Genomic DNA, 18,478 nt, shown 5'->3' on the forward strand with positions numbered 1-18,478 from the left:
CACGGTTTTGCTGGTTGGAGATCCTGTCTACATAATTTAATTGAGTTTTTGAAAAAGTAACTAAATATATTGATGAGGGTAGTGCAGTTGATGTGGTTTACATGGACTTCAGAAAGGCCTTTGACAAGGTCCCTCATGGAAGGCTGATCCAAAAGGTTAGAGCTCATGGGATCCAAGGCAAGTTGGCAAATTGGATCCAAAGTTAGCTTGTTAATAGGAGGCAAAGGGTGATGGTGGAAGCCTGCATTTGTGATTGTAGGCCTGTGACCAGCGGTGCACCACAGGAGGGATCAGTGCTGGGACCCTTGCTGTTTGTTATACACATTAATGACTTGGATGTGAATGTAGAATGTATAATTAGTAAGTTTGCAGAGGACACGAAAATTGGTGGTATTGTTGATAGCAAGGAGGATAGTCTTAGGCTACAGACTGATATTGGTCAGCTGGTAAGCTAGGCAGAGCAACAGCAAATCAAATTTAATCCTGTTAAGTGTGAAGTGATGCATTTTGGGAGGTCAAATAAGGGTAGGAGATATACAATGAATGGTAGGTCCCTAGTGAGTATTGAGGAACAAAAGCTGTACAGGTCCACCGATCCCTGAAGGTGACAACACATGTAAATAGGGTGTGTGTGGGGGAGGGGCGGGGGCGGGGGGGGCGGGGGGGGGGGGGGGGGGGAGAGGAGGAAGAAAAGGGACAGAACATAGGAACAGGGAGGTCTTGGTATAACTTTATAAAATATTGGTTAGACCACAGATGGAGTATTAAGCTTGTTTTATGAGGAGGTGGAAAAAGAGGGGTTGATTACAGTGTGTGTCTTTGGAGGCAGAAGGGGTTGATTACAGTGCGCATGAATGCAGAGAGGGGCCTGGGTGTATGTGTACATGTGAGGGAGAGGGGTGTATGTGTGTACATGTGTGTGCACGTGTACATGTGTCAGGAAGAGGTGTGTGTGTGTACATGCACATGTGGGTGAGAGGGACGTGTGCGCACGCACGCTGGGAAGAAGGCATGTGGGGAGAAGGGCTTGTGTGCGTGCACACACGTGCAAGTGAAAGGGGTGTGTGTACACATACATAGATGAGAGGGATGTGCGCGCGCACACATGCATGGGGAGGGGCTTTTGTGTGCAGCTGCATTCACTCAGGGGGAGGGGTATATGCCTGTGTGCGCACATATGTGGGGGAGAGGGGCGTGTGTTTGTGTACGCATGTATGCTGTGTGTGTGGCGGGCTGGAGAGGCTTCACTGAATACTTCTGTCATAGGAAATTGTGGAAAGCTTGGCTGAAATCTGAATGCGAATATAAAATAACAATTATAAAGCATTTTAAAGTACATCATATGATATGCTGGTCGACAATACACAGCTATAAATAATTATGTGCAGAATGTTACCATGGCACTGTATTGCTGTTTTGTTTTGCTTGGGATCTGGAGTCACATTAATTTCCAAGTGTTAAAATGGGGCCACATTGGAAAATAGTTTGGGGAGCACTGGTCTAAAATCTAGGAATAAATTAGAAAGGCATAATTAAGGACAGCCAGAATGGATCTATAAAGGGCAGGTCATGCTTGATTAATTTAACAGAATTTTCAAGGAAACTGGAGCATATGGATCAAGGAAATGTACTGGATGCTAGATTGCCAGAAGACATTCGAGATGGTGCAACATAAATGACTTGTTATTATAAATGAGGTATATGGTGTCAAAAGGCAATGTAACTGCACGGATGGAGCACTGGCTGCAGAACAGAAACAAAGTTGAAATAGATATTTTTCAGAATGGAAGGATGTGAGCCCACTGTACTGTTCTTGGAGCTTTTAAAATAACTTGGACAGGCTCAAAAGGAATATCAAAATATATCATAGGTCACAAATTCGGAGCACAGCAAACTGAGGAAAATGGAGCAGACTGCAACAAGACATAGAAAGGCTAATGGATCAGGACAGATAGATGGCTGATGCAGTTCAATCTCGGTAGATTTTGGGAAAAAAAAGAAGAAAAGCAGTTTATAGACATTATACTGATCGGTGTCAACATTGAGCTAAAGATTGCTTAAATCTTGTTTGAATAGTGTGTCCTCGATGTGTCCAAATAATGAGACACTTTCTCCATTATTATCCCATCTTTATAGAGTCACAGCATGGCACTTGTGTATCTGTTCCTTTCATTTTATGGAATGCAGAGGGGCAGGTATAGCCTAAAGCAGAGAAAATCTATGATTAAAATGCCAGTCTGGTAAATCGCGTATGTGAGTCACTTCTCGGATAGCGACTCAACAAACAAGTGACGTCACAAAGCCCTTCGATACCCAGAATCTTGCCATTGCTCAAATTTGCCCAGTTACACATCAATGTTTTTTTAAAAATTATGCTATAATTATTCCCTTTACATCTTTATTACTGATATTGTAAAATATTTACACTTTGAACCAAAACGTTCTCCAGTCTCTTTGCACAGGGGACCAAAGCTTACTCAGATCTCTTAAATTTTGCACAAAGTTACCTGTTAACAGGCAAAAAAGATGCAGAATTTTGAGTTCTGAGTAATTGGCCAGGGATGTGACCAATGGGTTGTTTAACTTGCTAAGAGTTTAAATGCTCTCGGGGCTCATGATTTAGGTGGGTCATTTGATATGGTGACAGTTTATATCCTCAAAAGGACTCACTGGTGTGTTTTTTTTTAATGCACTGACTCATGATTTTAAAGCAACAAAACATATATATGAGAAATTAACAACTTGTGCTTCAATAGTTAAAAAGGAGGCAAGGTTAAGGGACCAACTGGAGGCAATTCAGGCTGTGAATAAAATACTGAAGGAGAAAGCACTGAAGGAGAAGCGTAACAATAATGGCAATGAAAATATACAGATACAGACATGCTGCACTGAGCACTGGAATACATCTAAATACAAGTAGCAAGAAAAATGCAAAACTCAAAGGTAGTGTCAGAAGAAGTTAAGTATAAATTAAAGAAAGCAATGTTAAGTCAAATGAAATGACTGTGGCCATCAAGCCAAATGTCATTAAGGGGACAAAAGGGGCCTTGACATTGTAAATGTTATTTTCCCTTGACATAGCAGCTCTCCCATATACTAAAAGAAAAGTTTGTTACGAACTGTACGGGAGGTAACAGGCCCGGTGGATCCAGACTGTGCTCGAGACAGTACAGAATAGGGTTAAATAACAAGCATAGAAATTGAAAATTGGTTTAATTTTTTAAAAATGAATTTGTTTACTTTGCAATGAAAGAGAAGATCCAATTCTGCTGTTCTATAGAAGCTTTTTGTTTTCAATGTACTCTATGTTGAAAAGAGTACATTTTTCAACTCTCTTTAAAAAGCCCATGTGAATATTTATTTATTAATTTGGGTCACAAGTAGGCTTACATTAACACTGCAATGAAGTTACTGTCTCCACTCTCTACTTTGCTTTTATGATAAAATCTACAAAGATTTTTCAGCTGCAAAGACTAACTTTATCTACAGTTAAATTCAGTATTTTTTAGTTATTTGAATGGGCACATTAAGAATAATCAAAAAGGTGATGTCATCTACTGGATTTGTACAAGGATACATTACTTTGATAATTTTTTCTGTTCTGTACACTTTAAGGTATTGCTGGATTAAATTGGAGTTGTGCAGTTAACTAACCCAGTGAATTGCAAGAACAGGCTTTTGTTGAGGCCACAATGAAATTCTAGTTATTGTGAATTACAAGAAATTCTCTAGTTCTGGGCATGAATTATATTTTTAAAACTGAATCGTGAGTGAGGTGGGCATGTGTGGAGGTGGTTTGAGCGATCAAAGAGCGTTGTTTAATCATCCCTGTTGTACTGGAATCTCCACATCAGTACTGGAATATGACAGCCGTTAGCAAATTGACAGAATCCTTTGATCTTCTGATTTACTGTGGTCAGTTAAAAGTAGATCAACTGCTATCTCTAAGACAACAACCTAGAGGCATCTATCCAAGAGTCGTTAATATTTACATAGGTGGTGTCAAAAATGTTAAGTGCTTTAACAACAATTGGGGTTAAATCGAAAATGTTTATAGATAAAAGGCAAGCCAGAGCTGCCTCATTTTAATGATTGAACCAAAATGCTGGATCTCCGAGAAGAATGTGATTAAAATTATTCCAGGATTTATTGTGTTAGTATCTCTGTGCACGTCCTAATGGTACAAAGACTATTTTTAAAGATGTGAATGGAAATTGGTTCTTTTTCAACTGACAAGCTCTTTTAGATCGACATGAAAGTTGCATGATGCAAGCCACACAAGTCTGACGCTATCCAACTCCACATTACTTTTACAGCAAAGCCACTAATCCCTTCCGTAGATGGTTGCTATTAATGCACCATAGAAAAAAATGCTTGAATTTATATAGTGCTTTCATGAACTGTCGATGTCTGATAGTACTTCACAGCAAATGAAACATCTTCGAAGTGTTGTTATTGTTCAAATGCAAATTGTAAGTTTTTTTTAAAATTTGAGTGGATTTTTCCCCATGGAAATAGGAGGAAACCAGGTCTCATTGTTACTCATCAGACTCATGAGCAGTTTCTTCAGCACCCCAAGGAATTCGCCCAGTTACATGCAGCGGAGAAGATGGATGTATTCAATCTTACCACCACCAGGACTAACTGCCCACAGTAGGGCAGTATCGTATAACAAGTAACGCAAAGGTGCCACGTGAGGGTTGGAACAGAAGCAACAGACAGGTTTATTCAAGAGATGTTCACTGTACAGGGGTAAGATCAAAGATGGGATTTTCTTGCTGCGCTCACCCCAAAACCAGAAATTCCCGCTTGAGGTCAACAGACCTTTGCATAGTCCGCACCCCCGACCCCAATTCCTGTGGCGGGCTTGACAGGAAGATTCCCCCCCATCCCGCCCCCGCAGACTGCTGGCAAAACCTGCAGAATACGCAATGACATCATGGTGTGACAACATGATCGTTCTCTTAAAGGGACCATGCCACTACATTGTAACTACCCAAATATATAACATCCCTCCCCCTTTACTTCTAAGATCACAACAACAAATTACTATGGTATTTATACGTAGCATCAAAAGTATTCTATATACGTTAGGCTATGCAACATGACCATATACAACACAATAGGAAAAGTGATCTGGAGGAATTAGATTCCTTGCTGGTTGTATACATCATTCAGGAATTTGGCTGTTTCCAACCCTAGACTTATGGTCATGAATGTCTGTAGATATTTCTTCCCTTGGAAGGGTATCACTCACAATGGGGGAACTAGCAGCAGCAATAGAATCATCATTTATTTCAGATTCAACTGATTAATCTGTAGTAACAGGCACAATATCAGGAGCTAGAGATGGAGGTTCATCTCACGGTGATTCTGACAAACCACTTTGTGGAGCTAGCAACTGATCAGCATGGCATCTCCTTCCTTGGTTTGAGCCGTGTATGAAATTGGACCAGTTCTCGCCAAGACAATTGTCGGTACCCATTTTTCACTCAGAGTATAACTACATGCCAACACTCGTTCTCCTTGGTGGAGCAAGCGCCGTTTAGCACTCACTTGTCTCATGGCAATTTGTGTCTGTTGGTTTTACTCTTGTAGTAACAGGTTCTAACACACAAGGGCTGACAAATCACACTAACTCAGCTTCAATCTTCAGATGAATTGCATATGGCACCGTTCTTGCCTTGAGGTTTTAGGTTGGCGATTCGGTTGATTTTGAGTTTCACTTAAACTCCTCCCACTGAGCCAAGCATATCTTTAAATACACTCTGATGTTTGTCCAGGATGTACCAAGGGTCTGTTTTTGTATTGATCAATCTGCTTACAGCGCACCAATCGAGCTTGATCTTCTCCAGCCAAGATTGACCAAGGAGAGCTGGGAAATTTTCTTGGACAACACGGAGAGGCAACTCTGCTGTCTGTCCACTCAACTCTACCTTGACGATGATGTACCTTTCAAATGGCACAACTTCTTCCAGAAATGTTCTCAAGATCACATTTTTTGGCTTTAAAGGAAGATGTTTTAATTTCTGTTGATATGTAATCTTAAGAGATTAAAGGTACCGCAGCACCTGTGGCAACTTTCATTTTGTGGAGATGCCGGCGTTGGACTGGGGTAAACACAGTAAGAAGTTTAACAACACCAGGTTAAAGTCCAACAGGTTTATTTGGTAGCAAAAGCCACACAAGCTTTCGAGGCTCTGAGCCCCTTCTTCAGGTGAGTGGGAATTCTGTTCACAAACAGAACTTATAAGACACAGACTCAATTTACATGAATAATGGTTGGAATGCGAATACTTACAACTAATCCAGTCTTTAAGAAACAAAACAATGGGAGTGGAGAGAGCATCAAGACAGGCTAAAAAGATGTGTATTGTCTCCAGACAAGACAGCCAGTGAAACTCTGCAGGTCCACGCAACTGTGTGAGTTACAAATAGTGTGACATAAATTCTGATTCTAGGATCGCATGATAAAGACTCAGGAGGAAAAAAGCAGAAATATTTATGTGAAATAGTGTGACATAAACCCAATATCCCGGTTGAGGCCGTCCTTGTGTGTGCGGAACCTGGCTATCAGTTTCTGCTCCGCGACTCTGCGCTGTCGTGTGTCGCGAAGGCCGCCTTGGAGAACGCTTACCCGAATATCAGAGGCCGAATGCCCGTGACCGCTGAAGTGCTCCCCAACAGGAAGAGAACAGTCTTGCCTGGTGATTGTCGAGCGGTGTTCATTCATCCGTTGTCGCAGCGTCTGCATAGTTTCCCCAATGTACCATGCCTCGGGACATCCTTTCTTGCAGCGTATCAGGTAGACAACGTTGGCCGAGTTGCAAGAGTATGTACCGTGTACCAGGTACACGGTACATACTCTTGCAACTCGGCCAACGTTGTCTACCTGATACGCTGCAAGAAAGGATGTCCCGAGGCATGGTACATTGGGGAAACTATGCAGACGCTGCGACAACGGATGAATGAACACCGCTCGACAATCACCAGGCAAGACTGTTCTCTTCCTGTTGGGGAGCACTTCAGCGGTCACGGGCATTCGGCCTCTGATATTCGGGTAAGCGTTCTCCAAGGCGGCCTTCGCGACACACGACAGCGCAGAGTCGCGGAGCAGAAACTGATAGCCAGGTTCCGCACACACAAGGACGGCCTCAACCGGGATATTGGGTTTATGTCACACTATTTCACATAAATATTTCTGCTTTTTTCCTCCTGAGTCTTTATCATGCGATCCTAGAATCAGAATTTATGTCACACTATTTGTAACTCACACAGTTGCGTGGACCTGCAGAGTTTCACTGGCTGTCTTGTCTGGAGACAATACACATCTTTTTAGCCTGTCTTGATGCTCTCTCCACTCCCATTGTTTTGTTTCTTAAAGACTGGATTAGTTGTAAGTATTCGCATTCCAACCATTATTCATGTAAATTGAGTCTGTGTCTTATAAGTTCTGTTTGTGAACAGAATTCCCACTCACCTGAAGAAGGGGCTCAGAGCCTCGAAAGCTTGTGTGGCTTTTGCTACCAAATAAACCTGTTGGACTTTAACCTGGTGTTGTTAAACTTCTTACCAACTTTCATTTTGACAGGTTGTCCACTCAGTGTAAGGATGTAAGCAATTTGTGCAATTCACCTCGAACAGACAACACGTTCAACCGTAGCTCTTCTTCAAACTCCTGGACTGTGTTTTCATGATGGACTCTGAGCTACAGACACTGAGGCTTATCAGGGAAGGGGAGAGCTATCTGGATAATGTGTATAAAGAGAAAGTCACGCCCCTTAGACTGACTAACTTAGCTGGGGGTCAGGGACAACAGGGAGTGGCTGTGGGTGAGGCGGGCAGTGGGGGGAAGGCGGCAGGCAGAGGGGGGAAGAAGGGAAGTAGTTTGCGGGAGGTAAAGTCCCAAGAACCTCAGCCCTTAAATCTTTGTAACAGATTTGAGGTTCTTGCCACCAGTGTAGATGGGAAAAATGACTGCGAGAAGGACGAGCAAACTGTCAGCAGTACCAGGGTACAGGGTGCTGCTGCAACGGAGAAATCAAAGAGAAATGTAGTAGTAATTGGGGATAGTGTAGTTAAGGGCATAGACACTGTTCTCTGTGACCAGGAGAAGCAATACCGTAGGTTGTGTTGCCTGCCGGGTGCTCGGGTCCAGGATGTATCATCTGGGCTGCAGAGGAATCTGGAGTGGGAGGGTGAAAATCCAGTTGTCGTGGTCCATGTAGGTGCCAATGACATAGACAAAACAGGAACTAAGGATCTACAGAGGGAGTACGAAGAGCTGGGGAACAAATTAAAAAGCAGAACCAACAAGGTGGTAATCTCTGGATTACTACCTGAGCCACGCGCAAATTGGCGCAGGGTTAATAGGATTAAGGAGACGAATGCGTGGCTCAAGGATTGGTGTGGGAGGAATGGGTTCGAATTCACGGGACATTGGCACCAGTATTTGGGCAGATGGGACCTGTATAGATGGGATGGTCTCCGTTTGAACCGTGCTGGGACCAGAGTCCTAGTGAATCGTATCACTAGGGCTGTAGATAGGGCTTTAAACAAATTTATGGGGGGGAGGGTGCAGAGGTAAGAGGAATTACGAAATCAATGGTAGAGGAGAGGGAGCGAGTGCAAGTGAATGAGGGCATTCAAGTAGTTAAAGGAGTAGAGGGCGAGGGAGAGGTTGATAGCGTTTCATCAAATCGGGTCCAGATAAAAGCTGGAATAAAGACACTTTGCCTGAATGCAAGAAGCATTCGGAACAAAGTTAATGAGTTGATGGTGCAAATCAGCACTAATGGGTATGATCTAGTGGCCATTACAGAAACGTGGCTGCACAGAAACTAGGACTGGGAGATGAATATCCAGGGGTTTCAGGCATTTAGGAAGAATAGACAGGAAGGAAAAGGTGGTGGGGTAGCTCTATTAATAAAAGAAATTATCAGGGTAATAGTGAGGGATGACATAGGCTCTAAGGAACAAAACGTGGAATCGTTATGGGTAGAGATAGGAAATAGTAGGGGGAGAAAGACACTAGTAGGCGTGGTCTATAGGCTTCCAAATAATAATGTTGAGGTGGGGAGGGCTATAAACAAGCAAATAATAGATGCATGCAATAACGGAACGGGAATAATCATGGGGGACTTTAACCTGCATATTGATTGGCTGACTCAAGTTGGAAGGGGTGGGATGGAGGAAGAGTTCTTAGAATGCTGTCGGGATAGTTACCTTGAACAGTATGTTACAGAACCGACGAGGGAACGGGTTATCTTAGATCTGGTAATGTGTAACGAGGATGTTCTTGTGAAGGACCCTCTTGGGTCAAGTGATCACAATATGGTTGAATTTCTGTTACAAATGGAAGAGGAGAAAGTAGGGTCCCATACCACTGTCCTCTGTTTGAACAGAGGGAAGTACGATAGGACGAGGGCTGAATTGGCTAAGGTGGACTGGGAGAGCAGACTGGTAGGTAGGACAGCTGAGGAACAATGGAGGATTTTTAAGGAGATCTTTTTCAGTACTCAGCAAAAATATATTCCGGTGATAAAGAAGGACTGTAAGAAAAGGGATAACCAGCCGTGGATAACGAAGGAAATAAAGGAGAGTATTAAATTAAAGACCGATGCGTACGTAGTGGCCAAAAATAGTGGAGACTTAGAAGATTGGGAAAGCTTTAAAAAACAACAAAGAATGACTAAGAAAGCAATAAAGAAAGGAAAGATAGATTATGAAACTAAACTAGCTCTAAACATAAAAAATAATAGTAAAAGTTTTTACAAATATATAAAAAGGAATAGAGTGGCAAGAATGAATGTTGGACCCTTGGAGGACGAGTGGGGGGATTTAATAGTGGAAAATGAGGAAATGGCTGAGACTTTAAATAGGTTTTTTGTGTCGGTCTTCACGGTGGAAGACACAAATAGTTTACTGAATATTAACGATCGAGTGTTGGTAGGAGGAGACGTACTCAATACAATTAATGTTACCAGGGAGGCAGTGCTTGGTAGACTAACGGGACTGAAGGTGGACAAGTCCCCGGGCCTGGATGGAATGCATCCCAGGGTACTGAAAGAAATGTCAGAGGGAATAGCGGATGCGTAGTGGTTATTTATCAAAATTCACTGGACTCTGGGGTAGTGCCGGCTGATTGGAAAATGGCTACTGTTACGCCGCTGTTTAAAAAAGGAAGTAGACAAAAGGCGGGTAACTACAGGCCGGTTAGCTTAACGTCTGTAGTTGGGAAAATGCTGGAATCCATCATTAAAGAAGAAATAGCGGGCCATCTGGATAAGAATGGTTCGATCAAGCAGACGCAGCATGGATTCATGAGAGGAAAGTTGTGTTTGATGAACTTACTGGAATTTTATGAAGATGTGACTAGTGCGGTTGACAGAGGGGAACCAGTAGATGTGGTGTTTTTGGATTTCCAAAAGGCATTCGATAAGCTGCCTCACAAAAGGTTGCTGCAGAAGATTGGGGCACACGGAGTTGGGGGTAGGGTGTTAGCGTGGATTGGGGATTGGCTATCCGACAGGAAGCAGAGAGTTGGAATAAATGGGTGCTTTTCTGGTTGGCAGATGGTGACTAGTGGCGTGCCGCAGGGATTGGTACTGGGGCCTCAACTGTTTACTATTTACATAGATGATCTGGAGGAGGGGACTGAGTGTAGGGTAACAAAGTTTGCTGACAACACAAAGATAAATGGGAAAGTGAATTGCGTGGAGGAAGTGGAAGGTCTGCAGAGAGATTTGAATAGGCTGAGTGAGTGGGCGAGGATCTGGCAGATGGAGTATAACGTTGGCAAATGCGAGGTTATTCACTTTGGAAGAAATAATAGCAAATTGGATTATTATTTAAATGGACAAAAATTACAACATGCTACTGTGCAAAGGGACCTGGGGGTCCTTGTGCATGAGTCGCAAAAACTCAGTCTGCAAGTACAACAGGTGGTCAAGAAGACAAATGGGATGTTGGCATTTATCGCGAGGGGGATAGAATATAAAAGCAGAGAAGTCTTGCTGCATCTGTACAAGGCATTGGTGAGGCCGCAGCTGGAATACAGTTTGTGTGCAGTTTTGGTCCCCTTACTAGCGAAAGGATATATTGGCCTTGGAGGGAGTGTAGAGAAGGTTCACCAGGTTGATACCGGAGATGAGGGGTGTAGATTATGAGGAGAGATTGAGCAGATTAGGTTTGTACTCGTTGGAGTTTAGAAGGCTGAGGGGTGATCTTATAGAGGCATATAAGATAATGAAGGGGCTGGATAGGGTAGAAGTGGAGAGATTCTTTCCACTTAGAAAGGAAACCAGAACTAGAGGGCACAGCCTCAAAACAAAGGGGGGTCAGTTTAGGACAGAGTTGAGGAGGAACTTCTCTCAGAGGGAGGTGAATCTCTGGAATTCTCTGCCCACTGAAGTGTTGGAGGCTACCTCGTTGAATATGTTTAAGTCACGGATAGATGGATTTCTGATCAGTAGGGGAATTAAGGGTTATGGGGAGCAGGTGGGTAAGTGGAACTGATTCACTTCAGATCAGCCATGATCTTATTGAATGGCGGGGCAGGCTCGAGGGGCTAGATGGCCTACTCCTGCTCCTATTTCTTATGTTCTTATGGTGAATGGCCCATTCTTGCACATCTATGACATGCCTGTTGCTGGGTAGACTTCCTCTGAATGGTGCCCACCCTATGGACTCTCATGCCTGTCCCCAACTTTGAACTCTCCCCAGCTTCTTGGATATCTTGTTCAGACAGGCATGATGTTCCAGTGGTTACATGCCAACTGAACACTAATGGAGTGGCATCCCCTTTGAATGACCAATATGCCTGGTTGATCTGAGAATACCTTGATTGCAACATGTGTACAGTTTATGCCTCCCTTTGCCTGCAAGAATCCATGCCATTGCCATTGATCTGAAAAAGCCTCTCATTCTGACCATCCTCATTTGTACCAATGATAATTGGTGGCCCCAGCAAACCTGGGAGACAGATGGTAATCAGAACAACAAGAATACAAGGGAAGACTTATTACTATGTAATAGCAGCTTACTGTCATAGAAAGTTTGGTCCCTAGCTCAGTCAACATTCACAGCAGTGCAGATATTGTGCTCATGATGCTTTGAATAATGTCCTTAAGATATAAAAACTGAACATGTCAATGGATGCATTGAACTACTGACCCACCAGCTAAAGAATGGGATGAAAATGTGAGATATTTTATGAAAGCAGTTTGTAGGTTTTCTACAGAATGTTGTTCACGTTCAGCTTAAGATTGCTTAAATCTGGTTAAAATAATCCATCCTCGATGTGTCCAAAAGTCATGGGAAACCCTGACTCTGTTCTTATCTCATCTTTATCGGACCATGGTATAAGAAATTGAGTTGCCTGTTTCTGCCTTCTTGTGACACATGTAGGTGTAAGCAGAGCCTGAGACAGAAAGAATGAGTGACTAAAAGTTGAGAGGTAAATCCTATAGAATGGCCTTGGAGCAAGATTGGACATGCTCAAATTATATCACAAGGGCTTTTGAGAATGAACTTTCTATGCCAGGTTGTATCTCAATGTTTTATTTAACGTGCTATAGCTGAACCCTTGCGTTTGAACATCTACTTATAATATAACAACTTAATAAATGCAATTTCTGTGATGCTTTATGATAGAAGCGTGACAGTTTACTTTCTTTGCTATGAACAAATTTAATGTGTCCCACGCTCTTTATTAAATAGAAGAAAGTTTGCAAAATTTTAGTTTAAAGGAAGAATATTAATGCTGTATTTTGCATCAATTTGCAATGGGTTTTGCAACTCTCTTTCAGTGTGCAAGGTATTGGGTTACAATATCTGCTCAGACTTAAAATTATATGTTTAATTTTCATTCAACTTCTCCATTGGGAGATGTCAACATTTGGAAATAAGGTAAAAAATTGCACTGGCCCCAAGCCACAGCGTATAAGCAGCCGAGTCCCCAGACTTAGCTCTGTGACTGATGTTACTTCCATAGTTCAATTATGTGCTAATTGACCATATTGATATTTAACTGTCACATGTTTAATGGCTGTTCTTACTTGGTAAAATGCCCAGTAAAATGCAATTAGGTTGGTGTTTCTGCTAATATAAACCAGAAAAAAGGCACTAAGAAAGAGTAGTTAGTTTCCGAGAGCGCTGGATACAAGTGGACAAGACTGAGTGCTTTCTTCCGGCTGAGCAGTTATAGAGCCAGAGGATAAATTGGACCAAAGAGGATGAAGGGGTCAAGAGAGATAGTGAGAAGAAAGAGTGAGGAGGGGCAGTGGTAAGGAAGAGGGACAAGAAAAAGAGGTGGGACTGTGGAGGACAAAGAGCAGGATGAACAGTTGGATAGAAAGAAGTTGAATAGGGCAGGAAAGTAAAACAAAGGGAGCAGGAGAGAAAAGACAAGGCAACGGATTGTGAAAGGGGCAAGAAAGGAAGTAACTCCCTCAGTGGAGGCAAAGTGAGGAAACTACTTTGGCAGTAAAGGAAGTAGGGGGAGCAATAAGGTGCAATTGGAGGAACTGGGTGACAAAAGCCAGGAAAATGATAGGTCAGCCATGAGCATTTTAAAGCTTTCATTACGTGAGACTTTTATCCATTTGAGGTATCAATTTTTCTGAATTTCCATGGTCCAGATTTTTCAAGCTGAGTTTACTACTCCCAAAGTTTTAGTATTTTGGTACTTGTAATTTATCCCAGTTTTTAATACCACTTATTTGTTACAATTACTAAGGATCCCAGTTTTCAGTTTCTTTAACAAGTCGTGATTTATAGATACTTTTACTGGTCCAGCTTTCGAGGCAATTTTACCGTCTTGACATTTGATCACTTTTACCAATTCCAATAATTTCCACCTTTAATTCCTGTAACCACTTTTGAAGTTCCGATTTCTCTCCACTTTTATTTGCCCTCTTTTGCTCAAAGATAATTCATACCTGTAAGCAGTTCTGACTGGCACATTATATTGGCACAAACATACTTAACACAGGAAACCTCTATCACAGCGCCATCTATGTGAATAGTAGGCACTGCAGGCCAATGTGGACATTGATAATTAGAAAAACACATTGGCAGGAAGTTGCCGTGGGTTGCTCTAATCTCACACATTTTGAAACAGAATGTGATAACCCACCCACTGTGAATAAATATGCTGTTCGAAATGAAATGCGTCTTCTGCAGTGCAAACTTAATTCTATGTATTTGGCTGTTTTTTTGCAGCAAATTTTATGAAAAGTTCTCTTCAAAAAGAATTACCACCATCTGGGAGAGCAGTCAGGTCGACAAACAATTGGAAAAGTTTAAAACAGTTAATCTGTTTCCTATACGCATCAACCCAACACGTCAAAGACCTTCCAAACAACATCATCTTTAGAATGAGTAGAGTCCATTTTACATTTTGAATCACAAAAGCATAATCTAATAATTAATACATTTAACATAACGTTCACAGCTCCTTGGCAGGGCTGGAGTATTGCAGATAAACTTTGGAACTACTGAGTAAGTATTTTCCACCATTAGAGTGAAGGGTCAAATTTGAAAGGGTCAAAATCAACTCGAAACATTAACTCTCTTTTTCTCACTTCAGAAGCTGCCAGACCAACTCGGTATTTCTAGCACTTCCCCTTTTTATTTGGTAAAGACAAGCTGAGTAGGAGAGGAAGGGACAGAGAGTTTAATGGTGATAGTGCAACGAGTAAGAGCCAAACATGCAGGAAATGGTAGTAAAAATAAAATTAAAGTCACTTTATCTAAATGCATGAAACATCCAAAATAAGCTAGATGAACCAGTGGCATAAATAGTGATAAATGGTTTAGATTGAATCAACATTACAAGGACATAGTTACAAAATGACTAACATTGGAAAATAAATATTGCAAGGTACACAATATTTTGAAAGAATGACACAGGACATTAACAAGAATGGAACGTTATTCAGAAAATCAGGCAGTAAAATCAGTATGGGTAAAGATGAGTAATTGCAAAGGTCAGAAAACTCAGGCGGATGAAGTTTATTAGCCCACTAACTGTAGTTACACACTTGAATTCAAAATGATCAACAAAAAAAATTATATTGAGAAACAAAAACTCAGAGAAAGATCAATCTGTGGCTTACCAAAGATGTTAAAAATAGTATTAGATTAAAAGAAGAGATTATAATGTTGCAAAGAATAATAATAAGTCTGAGGATTGTAAGTGTTTTATAAACCAGCAAAGGGCCACAAAAAGTTGATAAAAAAGAAAAAATTAGAGCATGAGAATAGACTAGCCAGGAATAGAAATGCAGATTGTCAGAGCTTTTACAAGCATATAAAAAGAAAGAAATTAGCTAAAGTAAACATCATTCCCTGAGGGAAAATTATCATGGGGAATGAGGAATTGGGAGAGACAATGAAAAAATATTTTGCGTCTGTCGTCATAGATTACATACCAGAAATAGAGGGCAACCTAGGGGTTAATAAGAGTAAGGACATTAAGGTAATTAATATTGTTACAAATCACACTGATGTTAAATGTGAGGGTATTCCAAGATCCAGAAGGGTAATTTGGCAGTTTGTAGTGGTGTGTGTGTTTGTGTTTTGGTATTATGTGAGGAATCATGTACAACCCAATGAGGAAACAGTCCAATCATTGTGTGAACAATTAATAAAGAATATTTAATAACAACCGAAAAACAAAAATTCACATGACAAGAAGGCCTATTATACTCTACAACACTTAAGGATACTAATGGCTATGCACACACAATGTTACATGAAACTATCCCTTGGTCCCCAAATTACCTACATTTACCTGAACTTTGACACACCCCTTTTCCCGAACAACATCCAATATTAAGTAACTCTATGAGCTAAATCTAGCAAATAATTGCCACACATGTGGTCACATCTGAGCAATAGTCTTCTGGTTCAGCGAAGGCAGAAAATGGCTGCTTCTCTCAGGAGACTAGACCTGCGACTTGCTGCAATTCTAATGTTAGTTGTCACTCTCTCTGTTCTTCTTCGTGTTCTGAAGTTATACCATTTATTTCCCTTTGATTTCATCCCCCTGTGGAGTTGGCTTTTGGCAGGTATGTGACAATTTCCATATCTCTCTACTTTTAAGTTACCTCTTCTACAGCTCCATTGTTTTTTTCTTGTCACATATGTAAAATACTTTTTCCACTATTAGGTCAATTCAATCTCAAATTTTCCAACCATCTGCCTCCAAGCAACTCTGTTTTTACTTTGTTTATATCTTAATTTTCCCCAATTCTTAACAATATTAGCAGAGAAAAATCACTGAAGGAACTTGAGAAAACAGGAAACTACAGGCCGACAAGTGCTGGAATCTATTATTAAGGGGGTCTTAACAATGTGCTTAGAAAAGCGTAGCATGATTGGAACAAGTCATTGGGCATGTAACTAGCAGGGTAGACAAAGGGAAACTAGCAGAGATAGTTAAAGACTAACATGCCATTTGCTTTCCTAATTGTTTGTTGTACCTGCATGCTAGCTTTTTACGTTCCTTGTAAGAATATGCCCAAGTTTCTCTGAACATCAAATGTACAAATATTTGATGGATTTCCAGAGAGTATTCGTTAGGTTCCACACAAGGTCAATAGACAAGAGAATGACTCTGGAAGTTGGAGCATGGATTAGCATGGATAGAGGATTGGTTAATGGACAACAGAGAGTAAGGATAAATGGGGTATTTTCAAGTTGACAGACTGAGACTAGTGGAGAGCCACAAAGATCAGTCCTGGAGTATCAGCTACTTACAATTTATAATAGTGATTTAGGTGAAGAGACAGAGTACCAAAGTTAGCTGACAGTACAAAGCTAAGTGGGAATGCAAACTGTAAGTAGGATATAAAGAAGCTTCAAAAAGGTATACAGGTTAAGTGTTGGACACCAAGGTGGAAGATGGAATATAGTGAAAGGAAGTGTGAGGTTATTCATAAGAATAGAAAAGCAGTTTTTTTAAGTGTGTAAAACTTGTACATTTGATGTTCAGATAAACTTGGACATACTCTTACAAGGAACGTAAAAAGCTAGCATGCAGGTACAACAAACAATTAGGAAAGCAAATGGCATGTTAGTCTTTAATGCAAGGGAATAGTACAAGAATAAAGAAGTCTCGCTACAATTGCATGGAGCCTTGGAGACCACCTGGAATATTGTATGCAATTTTGGTCTTCGTATTTTAAGGAAAGATATACATGCACTGAGGCAGTAGAGTGAAGATTTACCAGATTGATCGATGGGATGAGAAGGTTTTCCGATGATGAGAGGCTGAGTAAATTGCGCTTATATTCTCTGGAGTTTAGAAGAACGAGAGGTGAGTTCATCGAAACATACAAGATTAGGAAGGGGTTTGACAGTAGATACTGAGGCTGGCTCAAGTTGACTCTGATTGGTTGAGGCATTGCCATAGAGAAAGCCAATTTGCCAATTTAAGATAATTAATCTAACTAATTTATGCTACCTAGAACTGACAGACATTCATACACAGGGAATCATTTTCTGCAAACAAAAAGAATATATTCAAAATGTGCACCTTTTTTGAATTACCCAGGAACGTCGGAGCCCATAATTTTCTGTTGCTTTCTCCATGACCATGCTTCAGCCAATCCAAGTTGACTTGCCAACCAATGAACACCCTTTTCTCTCAAGTGTCAAACTGCTATGATTGTTTGAAATTAGGCATTCTTGCACTTGACCTGATGAGTGCAAGACAAGAAGGTTCAGCAACATGTGTTGCTTTTCGGCAATACTGTACCTTTATTAAGAACTTCCATCCAAGTCTGAATACAGGCATTTCCCTTCTGGAAGTTGTCAGCTTCTCTAGCTTTGTTTTTGGGATACATTAAAATAAATGACTAGTGCAGTGTGAGTCATATGTTAAAAATGCCATTGCAATGCCAGTCACAAGACAGTAACCCCACAACATGAGTCAAATGATAAAAGGTCACATTATACAGTATTTCAAGTGTGAATCAAACTCTATATCCGTATATATGATTACATCAGAGTGCTATTGCAGGAGTTTGCCATCTGTTTAAAACATACTCCTCTTGTAGTCAGTGAGAAATTTCTCAATTTCTTTGCATTTTTAAGTATTACAGTGTTTGTGTATTTCAGCCTTGTAGTCACAATGAGAAATGTATTATTTTTCACATATTTTAAATACCTAAAATGCAAGTACTTCAGTAAAATGTTATTTTAATGTATAATAAAATATACAAACATTCAGGTAAATATTCAGCTGTCCATTATTATTTTCTGGAGCAATTCACTGGTTACCTCATCTGAATTTAGTTGGGGCTCAATTAGAAGTCTGATAGATTTAAATCCTCACTACAGTCATAGCAGTTCTGAATTAATGCAGTGCACTGAGCCCCTTCGTATCGGTTGAGCACCTATAATGCCATTCAGCCGTCTTCTCATCATTTATTTTTCCAATATGTCCTTTTTAGTGAGTGAAAGCTGTCAT

The 18,478-nt window shown here is 40.9% G+C and overlaps 1 protein-coding gene across 1 annotated transcript in view; it reads right to left on the minus strand.

The window, feature by feature from the left end:
* The window catches only part of LOC144491857 (protein bassoon-like), a 517,892-nt gene that overhangs the window by 265,534 nt on the left and 233,880 nt on the right, over positions 1-18,478 (minus strand). The gene's annotated exons all lie outside the window — the stretch shown is intronic.

The sequence above is a fragment of the Mustelus asterias genome, chromosome 3, assembly GCF_964213995.1.
Source record: "Mustelus asterias chromosome 3, sMusAst1.hap1.1, whole genome shotgun sequence".
Taxonomy (NCBI): domain Eukaryota; kingdom Metazoa; phylum Chordata; class Chondrichthyes; order Carcharhiniformes; family Triakidae; genus Mustelus; species Mustelus asterias.